Source organism: Aythya fuligula, chromosome 3 (genome assembly GCF_009819795.1).
Source record: "Aythya fuligula isolate bAytFul2 chromosome 3, bAytFul2.pri, whole genome shotgun sequence".
Classification (NCBI taxonomy): Eukaryota; Metazoa; Chordata; class Aves; order Anseriformes; family Anatidae; genus Aythya; species Aythya fuligula.
This window is the reverse complement of record NC_045561.1, coordinates 46,464,122-46,473,946: the sequence shown is the minus strand read 5'-3', so window position 1 is coordinate 46,473,946 and position 9,825 is coordinate 46,464,122. Positions and strand designations below refer to the sequence as shown.

The 9,825-nt window shown below is 39.5% G+C and overlaps 1 long non-coding RNA gene across 4 annotated transcripts in view; it reads left to right on the top strand.

Moving 5' to 3' along the window:
• Positions 1–55: 55 nt before the first annotated feature.
• Positions 56–9,825, top strand: part of LOC116487427 — a 65,087-nt gene continuing 55,317 nt past the window's right edge. For all 4 annotated transcript variants that reach the window (XR_004253078.1, XR_004253077.1, XR_004253076.1 and 1 more), the window contains exon 1: positions 56–141. This is a non-coding gene — a long non-coding RNA (uncharacterized LOC116487427). The remainder of the gene's footprint in view (positions 142–9,825) is intronic.

The window sequence follows — 9,825 nt, the reverse complement described above, 5'->3', positions numbered from 1 at the left end:
CCTCAGCAATGAATCCTCCACAGAATTTTGTGGAGGTGACCACCATCTTCAGAATGTGCACAGATGCATAAGATTGACGGAAGTGAGGCGACCTGTGATTTGTCCTGGAGGTATACTGAGAAAAGACAGGAACACTGAAGAGTGAGTTGTACTCTAATGATTTATTATTTTTTTATTATTATTTTTTTGCTGGATTGTCTGTGAATTTTTTCTCTAGCTTGACATCTTTCATATGGTTCTCATAAATTTACACCATACAGTTAAAGTTCTTTATGGAGTTAAAATTTAAGGCAAGATAGAAATATTTTAAAATGCTTTATAACGACACATTAGAACCATAGCAAATCCCTTGATAGCCTAAATGGACAGAAACATTCTAGAGTACAAATGAGTTAGAGATTAATCCATAGTAGCTTGTAAAGGCTTGGGGAATTCTTTATGTTAGAAATGGCATTACAGCAGGAACAATCTCTTGGACAAGAGAAACATTCTCTCTTCACTTCTTGTCATTCCCCGGAATGAGTGTTTATGGGTGGAAATCTGCCTTGATTCACTGTCCACCCTGTTTCAGCCTTTTTATTGTCAAAGAGGTTGGAGAAGGTGAAGGATATCCCTCTGTCTACCACAAGCCTTGGAGAACATATCATAAAAAAAAAAAAAAAAAAGCCTCTTCAGCTATGAAAAGTGAACAATATATCCCATTATAATTAGAGCTAGGAAAGCATGCTATATGTGCTATACTTGAAATGAAATCAGGAAGCAGATTTACTGCTTCTGTAGAAAGAACACAACTTATACTTGAGCAAATCCATGCTCAAGTAACCAAAAAAGAGCTTCTATAAGGTGTTGTTGTCAGAGAATCTTTAATTCTCCTTCCATCACCAGTGATTTGTAAAAGAGCAGCAGAAAGACAGCAGTTTCAGTGAACATGCAGATGCCTCCTCTTCCTACAAGTAATCAGTGAAGGCTGGAAGTGGTATTTCCCCAGGGGAATCATCACTTTTTTTTTTTTTTTTTTTTTTTTTTTCGACTGTAGAACTCTATGAAATAGCCCTTACCTTTTGCAGTATTTCCTTGGGTTGAGAGGCTCCAGGTTGAGAAAGTCCTTGTTCTTTGCATGCTTGACACATTGGGATTGTTTCACTTTTGTGGTGGGTTTGTCTCAGCAAACAGCTGAACTCCCACTCAGCTGCTCATTCACAAGCCCTCCTCAGCAGTGCAGGTGAGCTAATAGGATAGCAAAGCTCATAGGTTGAGATAAAGACAAGGAGATTGCTTACAAGTTACTGTTGCAAGTGAAACAGATTTGACTTGGGAGAAAATAATTTATTGCCAATAGATTCTGGTAGTGAAACACAAAGATAATTATAACATCTTTCCTCCACTTCTGCCAGGCCCAGCTTCACTCCTTCACTCCAGAATGTTCCACTAACCCTACTCTGAGTGGCATGGGGGTTGGGGGGAGCAGCTACAGTCAGAGAATAGAAATTTAGATTTTTTTCTCTCCTGGTCTGTTCCTCTTGTACTTTTCCCTTGCTCCAATGTGGGCTCTTCTCACGTGCTCCAGTTTTTTCAGGAACATCTGTTCCATCATGGAGCACCACCTCCTCCTCTGACCTTGGCATTCCTTACACCATTTCTCACTCTTTTTTATTCCCTCCTCCTCATCTTTCTCTGGTGTTTTTACTATTTCTTAGATGCGTTTTCACAGACATGCCACCAGCACTGATGGTGGGCTCAGCTGTGTTCTCTAGCGGGTCCACTGGAGATGGCTGTGTCCAGCATGGGGCAGCACCTGGTCCCTTTTCACAGAAGCCACCCCAGCAACACTCCCCACTGTCAAAACCTTGCCATGTATGCCCAACACAGCTTTTCTAACAATAAAGTGAGGCAAATATTTGACGGTGTGGTTTGACCTGCAAGCTTTGGAAAAACAGGTATTTTGGCTCACTGCACAGAGATTGCAAGGATTCTTTATGATAAATTGGAAAACCTTTTGGACCTCTTAACTAAGTCCATTTAATTTATATTCCTGTTCAGTTCAAAGCACTCACCCATTCATGCAGCTTGCACCCCAGATCCAACCATGGTATATGAGAGCTTTTGTTTGTTCTAGAGCCCTGGGGACTGCGGCAGAGGGCACATAGCTGGGCTTTTTGGCAGTCCTATCCAAAAGCACTCCCTAATTTTCTTCCTGAAAGAAATACAGAGCTTTTTTCTTGAAAACAGTGTTGCACAAGCACCCTTGGGTGATCATTATAGCTTCCGGATGAATATCCCATTCTGAGCATTAATGACCCAACCAGACGGTGCTGGTCCCCTTGAATCAGTGGGAGAACAACCAGCAGGCAGCTGGTGAAAGAGCTGCTGGGAGGTGAGCATAGGAGCTCCTGCCTCAGCATTTTCTTTGTGAAGATTAAAGGTGCAAGTGTGTCAATCATCAGTGTGAAAAGGCTGTCAGAGTTCAGTATTTTTAGCTCTTTAGCAGATTATCTCTTTTATTTTTAGAGGTAACAATAGTTCCTGGGTTAAGAGGGAGACAAAAGCCTCATTAGTTTTGGAATTTCAAATGAACTCAGTAAGGCACTGAGGAGATTTTTTTCCATAGGAACCTGCAAAGTTGCTTAAAGGATGCTGTGAAAAACCAGGGAAAGCCTCCTGCTTAAGGGTCTCTATGCTAATGATATACAAATATAAGCTGCCTCAGCTGGCCGTGAAGCAGCCTGGGAGCGTGCTCTTCCCCAGCCGGTGCAGCAGCAGCCCCTCTCTGTAGAGGGTGGAGGTGGTTTCTAAAACCACAGTGTTTCAGAGATGGAGGATTAGAAAAGTCAAGTAGTCCTGCTGAATCCCATGCTTATGAAGAAGTTGAATTCAAGGGCTATGACTGCAAGGCCTTATGCTGTCTGGACAGACTGCCCCTCACTAAAAGCTCATGTAGCTTAGAGAACTGAAATGGTGTTGCAGGACCTCTGCTTCTTGTGGCCTGCAGGACTATTCCTGCAGGCAACAGCAGTTTTACATGTCCCACTCACAAAACAAAAAATGCAAATATATTTGTAGTTTGGTCAAAATCAAAGCTAAATGTAAAAGTGTATGAACTTTTTGTTGTCATTTTCTTCCTTTTTCCCCAGTCAAGGCCTTGCTAAAGTGATGTCAACTCCTAGTTCTCCAGCACTCCTTCAGCTCTATTTTTCCTGGTTTTGTCTGTTAGATGTTTTTGTTTGTTTGTTTCTTTCTTTCTTTCTTTTTTTTTCCTCCAGGATATGATAAACTGATACACTTTTTAGCAGACAGTCTATATCAGGAGACTGTGTCTTGACCGTGACTGTGTTTTGCAACTGGGAGTCACTTTTTCTTTGAAGTGAAAGCTTTTGTGTTGAAGCTCTCTATACTTACAATGAAGCTCATTATAGCTGTTTAATACTCATCCAGCAGACCCTGAATATACCCATGAAACAAATGTTGCTCCAAGTGAGAGCACTCGGGACAGACAAGATCAGGCACCTTGACCTTGGAATCCACTTGGGAATTTTACATTCTCATGTGGCATTTTGCCCTGTTTCATCCTCCCCTTCCTGTCTCAGGGAAGCTTTTTGCAGGAACTCCGTCTGCTGGCTTTCCTTTGCTGTATTGCTGCTGAAAATTTCCTCCTTTGCACTTTCTGTAAATGTGCAAAATGGAAAGAAAAGAAGGATGAAAAAGTATATTGGAATCATACTGAGCACATTTCTTTTGAAAGTCTAATTTATAAAAATGAGTACATATAATTTTGCAATTATAAATATGTGAAATAAATGCATTAGTTAAGAAGTTATGCTTTCAAAAGTGCTAATTATTAACCAAACACATTTTACAGTGTTTTAATGAGCACTTTTTCATATCATATTAATATCCATTAGCTATACTCATACTAGTAATGCTAATAATGTGCAAAGCCATTAGTTAGCTACAAAGTCAATAATGGATGATAGTGATTCCAAGCTTGCGCTACACTAAAATGTTCTTACTTTGCTTGGTACAGTGGGACAGTTAAGCTGGACTTTCTCCTGGCTATTCTGTGTGAAGGTGTTCACCAGGGTCACCTGGGTGACTCTGGGGTCCATTGTTGAGGACCTATGAATCAAAACATGCATAGTGCTCCACCCCTGTCTCCTAGACAGCAGAAGTCTACAAAGACTATTACACTACTCAGGAGGGTTCTGGACATTTCTGTTCCTGGACTCTATCTCAAATGCCTTCTAGACTTCTTCATTATTAAATTCTTATTAAGAAGTTTCAGCAACGTTTCTTAGCTGAGGTGTTTTTAAAGATAATTCTTCTATATTTCTTCTGATATGTTATCTGAATGGATATTCAAACAGATTATCCTGTTATTTGTCCTTTGAAAACATTTGCTGTTATTTTGCCAAATACATCTATAAGATATTATCATTGTTTGGGTGGTGGATTGAACAAGAAATGGTTATGTGGAGAAATTCCAGCTGAAGTTGCACTACAACTTACAGCCACATTATATTGCTTGCTTTAGAAAAACATTTATAAGCTTATTTGCAAGTAAAATATTTTATTATACTAATATCAGGAACATTTTATGCTACTAGTAAAATCTGTATATTGTTTTAGAGACTGTTCCTAGATTGTAAAACTAACCATATATCTTGTAAATCAACAGAGAGAAGAAGCCTTAGTGGTTGTCTGAGATATTAAGCATACAGATTTTAATAATAGTGTGTTCCTGTTTAATTTTTAATTTATTTAACTACAAGGTTTATTCTAATTTAAGGCCTACAAAACGCAAACACAGAAAACTTCTCCAAGAACTTTAATACAGCAGACATATATTTAACTCCCTGCACAGCATCTTCCATCTGCTTTATTTTCTTTTGCAGGGTGTTAGCTTTTGGGAATAAAATGCTCTTGGCTCAAAAAATGAACTCTCAGTCCACATGTTCATGAAATGGATTAAGCTCACTGTAGTGCTGATTCACTGTAATTAGATGTAAGATTGATGCATACAGAAGAAACTGTTCCATGTATCTCATCCATCTCTGGTACCACCTCTTCAATCTCTTTACCAGCTTTGATTTTTCCCTAGTAATCCAATGCATACCTACTGCACAGGTGAGATTTTCTTTCAGTGAAAGATCAAGATGGGATGAGCAAAGTGGAAAGGACAGATTAAAATCTCTTAACTTGATGAAAGCAACGGTAGGAAAGGATTTAGCTCCAAACTTGTGTGATGGCTTCTTATTCTTTCAGCAGGGAAAACCCACCATCAGCAGGAAAATGGAGCAGATGAGAACAGCCTGTGCTGTATCCTCTATGGCCAAAAGTAGTGGTAGGTCTAGCACCCAAAGATGGTCATGTGTAGCTGTTCATCTCCCCTCAGGTGGCTTTAAATCTGATGGGAAGGTACTCTGCCCTGTGTCTTGTTGCCTTTGATGCCAGCATAGGGGAGCTGATTTCCCTTTCAGGTGTCGAAGTAATGCTGTTCTTGTGAAGCCAGTGCTCTTGCTCTTCTCCCTGTTCCAGGCCATGATGTGAGGGCTGACTGATTCTGGGACTTCCACTGAGAGTGGGGATTTGGGGCCAGGAGTGCCCTTAAGAAAGATAGAAACATTATGCAGCACAATTAGGGAGTCAAAGCCTGCTATAGATCTGCAGAGGCTTGGTAAGGCGTGAATCCTTACCAAAGTGAACTAAATCAGAAGTAACTCCATTAGAGCAAGCAGATTAAAAACTGTGTGAAGGAGATCAGAAGCAGGCCCCATGTGGGAAAATACAAAGCACTTCAGATAATTGTGTGGAGAGCAGGGAGCAGAAAAAGGTAATATCCTGCCTGACAGAAATCTTGATAACCTGGAAAACTAGGTGAAAGCTGGGAATGTAAACATCCTGTCTTGGGAAAATATATATAAAAATTAAAAAAAAAATCAAGAGCAACAAAAAACACACAGGAAAACAAACAATCTCTTGACATTTATGAAAGGCTTGATCTCCTAATGAAATTAAAGACTGAAAAAAAAACTAGCATATCTGAATAATTCTCGCAGGGACCCCCTGGGGAAGGAAGACAACTCTGAAAGCAGCATAAAAGCAATCCTCCCCATGGTGCATGAGGGGGGCATTCCAGGCTTTGAAAGCTGAACTGGAGGAGGCACCTAGAAGGACAATAACAACTTTTTATTCCTTCCTGTCATGTCAGCGATCTAGACCCATAGGAAAAAGAAAATATTCCTGAAAAGTACTCCTATAGAAGAAGGAGCAATGGCATTAATCTCATATAGATCAAGGGAATGATTCAGAAACACAAGGCAAGTATCATGGGGTTTAGATTCTAGAAACAAATTCTTCTTTGAGAAAGAGACACTCAAACTGGGCTTAATCCACAGTACTGCCACTCAGGGACCGACTGTAATCTGTTTAGGCCCATATCTTGGATTTACAAGTACCGGAATCAAATACTGACAGCACTCAGTAGTGCATAATTAAATTCTTACTCCCCTCTGAAGTCATTGGCAAAAATTCTACTGACTTCAATAGTGCTGGATTAAGCTTTCACTGAATGTCGTGAGAATTTGGAAAGTGAAGTTGATCCAAATTTTACAAATGGTTCCTTGTCTTTATTGTGGATCAAACCAAAACCATAACCTAAACAAACAAACAAGAGTTCACTGTGAATGAAATAAGGGTAAGGATTCATATTGTGTGTTCTGAATGCTTTTCCAGAAGATATTCAAAACTGAGTCACTTGGGGGACTACAGCAATTATAAGAATTGTGTAAATATCACATAGCAAAAAATATTCCTTGGTTAGCCTGCTCTTTTTGGCACAATCCATCTGGCAGAAACTTATACATTTATTTTGTTGTTGTTGCTCAAAACCTCCTGGTGAGTAATTCTTGCTCTGCAGATGGTATATGATGTAGATGATTCTTTAAGTCCAATTTCAAGCTGTAGCTCTGTGGTTTGTCACAGTGTTTTGCTGTAGTCTGATGGCAGGAACTTTCAGAAGCCAATTTCCAGTGTTAATTTTGAAATAAATCCCATTGCTTTTCAGTAAATTCTTCATTACTAATCTACAATTTAAAACTGTAGAGAAACTGGAGTGCCTGAATATGCAGAAGTTCTTCCCTTCTTCTCTCCCAACCTGCAACTACGCCATGTGGGCCAAGGTTGCTGAAGCTTGTGAAAATGGTTACGCCACAGAAGTTTTCTCCCTTCCTTCCTTGTATCATTTCATTTTACTATAAAGCAAGAGCAAAACAAATTTGCTACACTAGACTATACTTACATGGAAATAGTAAGCATATTCAGACCATTAATAAACCAGAAATTTGCAGAATGGAAGGTGACCTGAATTTCCCTTGATGTCTTAGAGGATTATTCTGGCACTCACTGGATAAATGTTTGTCAATACATGTTATTCCCAAAGCTCAATGCCTTTGTGATAGCAATAACCTCTTGTCCTTGCTGAAGTTGCCTTAGGATCTGAATGCAATTCCCTTCTCTTTAGGGAAGATGAAGGGTCTATTTCTTTAGGGAAGCAACAGCTGGGAGAAACTGGTTGCCCAATTGACAGAAGTTGTTCTTGCTCTGATATACCACGTGAGATGACAGGCTTTCTGCTCTTACCAGTTGAACTATATCGGTAACACTCCATCCTTCAGTCCTATCTTTGAGATGTCAACATTTTTCTTTGGCTTTAGTAGTGACATAATGGGCTAAGTAGGGCTTAAACAGATACTGCATTTCTACAGGGACACCAGAATAGGACTGCAACTGCTGTGATCACTCACCAGCATGCCAGACCTGGACTGCCCTTCTCTGGCTACACACTTTCTGTCCTGTCCCCTGATGCCCTAATATTCTCAACACTCCTTCTCTTGGACAAAAGGAGTTGTCCTCTTCTGCCTCTGCTATGCCCTAGTCTCCTTTTGCCTCTGCCCCTACCCACCACAGTCCAAGGGTTCCTGGTACACATCTACAGTATGTGGTCAAGGTCTTGGTGAATATAATTATGCTTTTCCGATACTTATCACTAAACATTATTATCTGTATGTTGTTTGTCAGTGATTTTTGATTACACATGAGGATTTGAAAACATGCATGTGGGCAAAATGTTTCTACTTTATATGTTTTGCTTTCTGAGACGTTTTATACTTGTTTTTATTGCTATTACATTTCCACAGCTTTCTGGCAGGTCTTTTCCAACAAGTGTGGGAGTTTTACCTATCAGATTGCACTGGCAAAGAAAATCTATCTTTTCAAATATTTATGGAAATAAAATAATAATGTTATTATCTACACTCTTGATTACCAAGATTATCTTATTGTATATATACAGATCCTCTAGATAGGCAGATTATGTGATCAGAAAGTTCTTACTGGGCCCCAGGCTCAGAACGCACATTAAAGCAGATCAAGCCTGCTTTAATTCATGTGCTGCTTTGCAAATGCTCCTGCTCTTTCTCATGAGAATTTCTGAAACATGCTATTGATTTGAGGCCCAATGCAGTACCCACTGAGGTGGCTGGACAGCCATTGACTTTGATGGACAATAAATGTTCTGTCTTGGAGCAACAATGTGTAAAGAAAGATGCATTTCACTCTTCTGGGGCTAGAAGCATCTCCGTCTTTCATATATGTTGATGGACATTGGTTATCTCACTTCTATTTTTTAATGTTGTTAACAAATGCCTTTAGAATCTAGTGAGCTTGTCTCTTTAGGTATACATAAATCTCAGGTATTTAAGGGAGCATATGAAAAACCAAACCGTGTCTCAGAAAATAGAAAGGAACTGGAATGACTTCCGTGGCTGACTGAACAGTTTTAAGGCAGGTAATAGGACTTGCTTACAGAGTGTGTTTCTAAGAAGCTGGTGCCTCTTCATGGCTCAGCTACCATGTAGCAGTTTGAGAAGTGAATAAGTAAACCATCCTCCAAATGTGCTTAGGTCATCAATAGATTTTTAAGAGGCTTGATTGCTTTTTGACTAGGACATGTATCCTGAATCTCTTAATCTTTTTGATAAGGTTTGTTTATAGAATTGATAATCATAGTAATTCAGAAAAGATCTTCTTTACAATTAATGATGGGGACAGAACTGAAGTTTCATCCATGCTGAAATACCACGATCTTAAAAGTTTCTTTCCTACTTACTATATTTCTGAACATGCCTGTGGCTCCTACTCTCTCTTTGTGTTGGCAAATAACTGAGCTAGAAGTCAGGAAACGTGAGGTTCAGTAGTGGAGAGTGCTATGGGGTAGGAATGAGATTTTTATATTGAGTCTGAGAAAATTAAAGGCAGGAGAGATGTGGAAAGGTCTTTTTACTTAAAAATACCAAAGAATATGAAGATTGTGACTGGTAACAGAGAATTAGAAGAGAATAGGTGAGTAGACAAGGTGCCTAGGAAGAAACAGTGGGATTAGAAGCAAAAGCTGAGGAAAAAAGGTGCTATGTGTGTGTGAAAAATATTGTTGCATCTCATAAACAGGGGCAGAAAATATGAATTTAAAATTAAAGCATAAGAAATCAGTGAAAAGGGGCTGCAGAAAGTTGTGGCAACAAAGGAAAAATGAGAGTACGGTGACTTTGGTAGCAGTGTTTTGAAAAGATTAGGTCCTAGTGATTTCATAGGGTAATACTCCTTTCCTCACCCCTTCTCTTGTTTCACAGGGAAGAGGAGGAGGGTAATCTGTCATTTATTTATATTTAAAATGTAACTATCCCACGTGTGAGATGGAAGTGAGAGCTGTTTGGATCCAGAGTCTGCCACAAGTAGTCCTATGAGAAACCCTCTACTTGTCAGGCCTCTAAT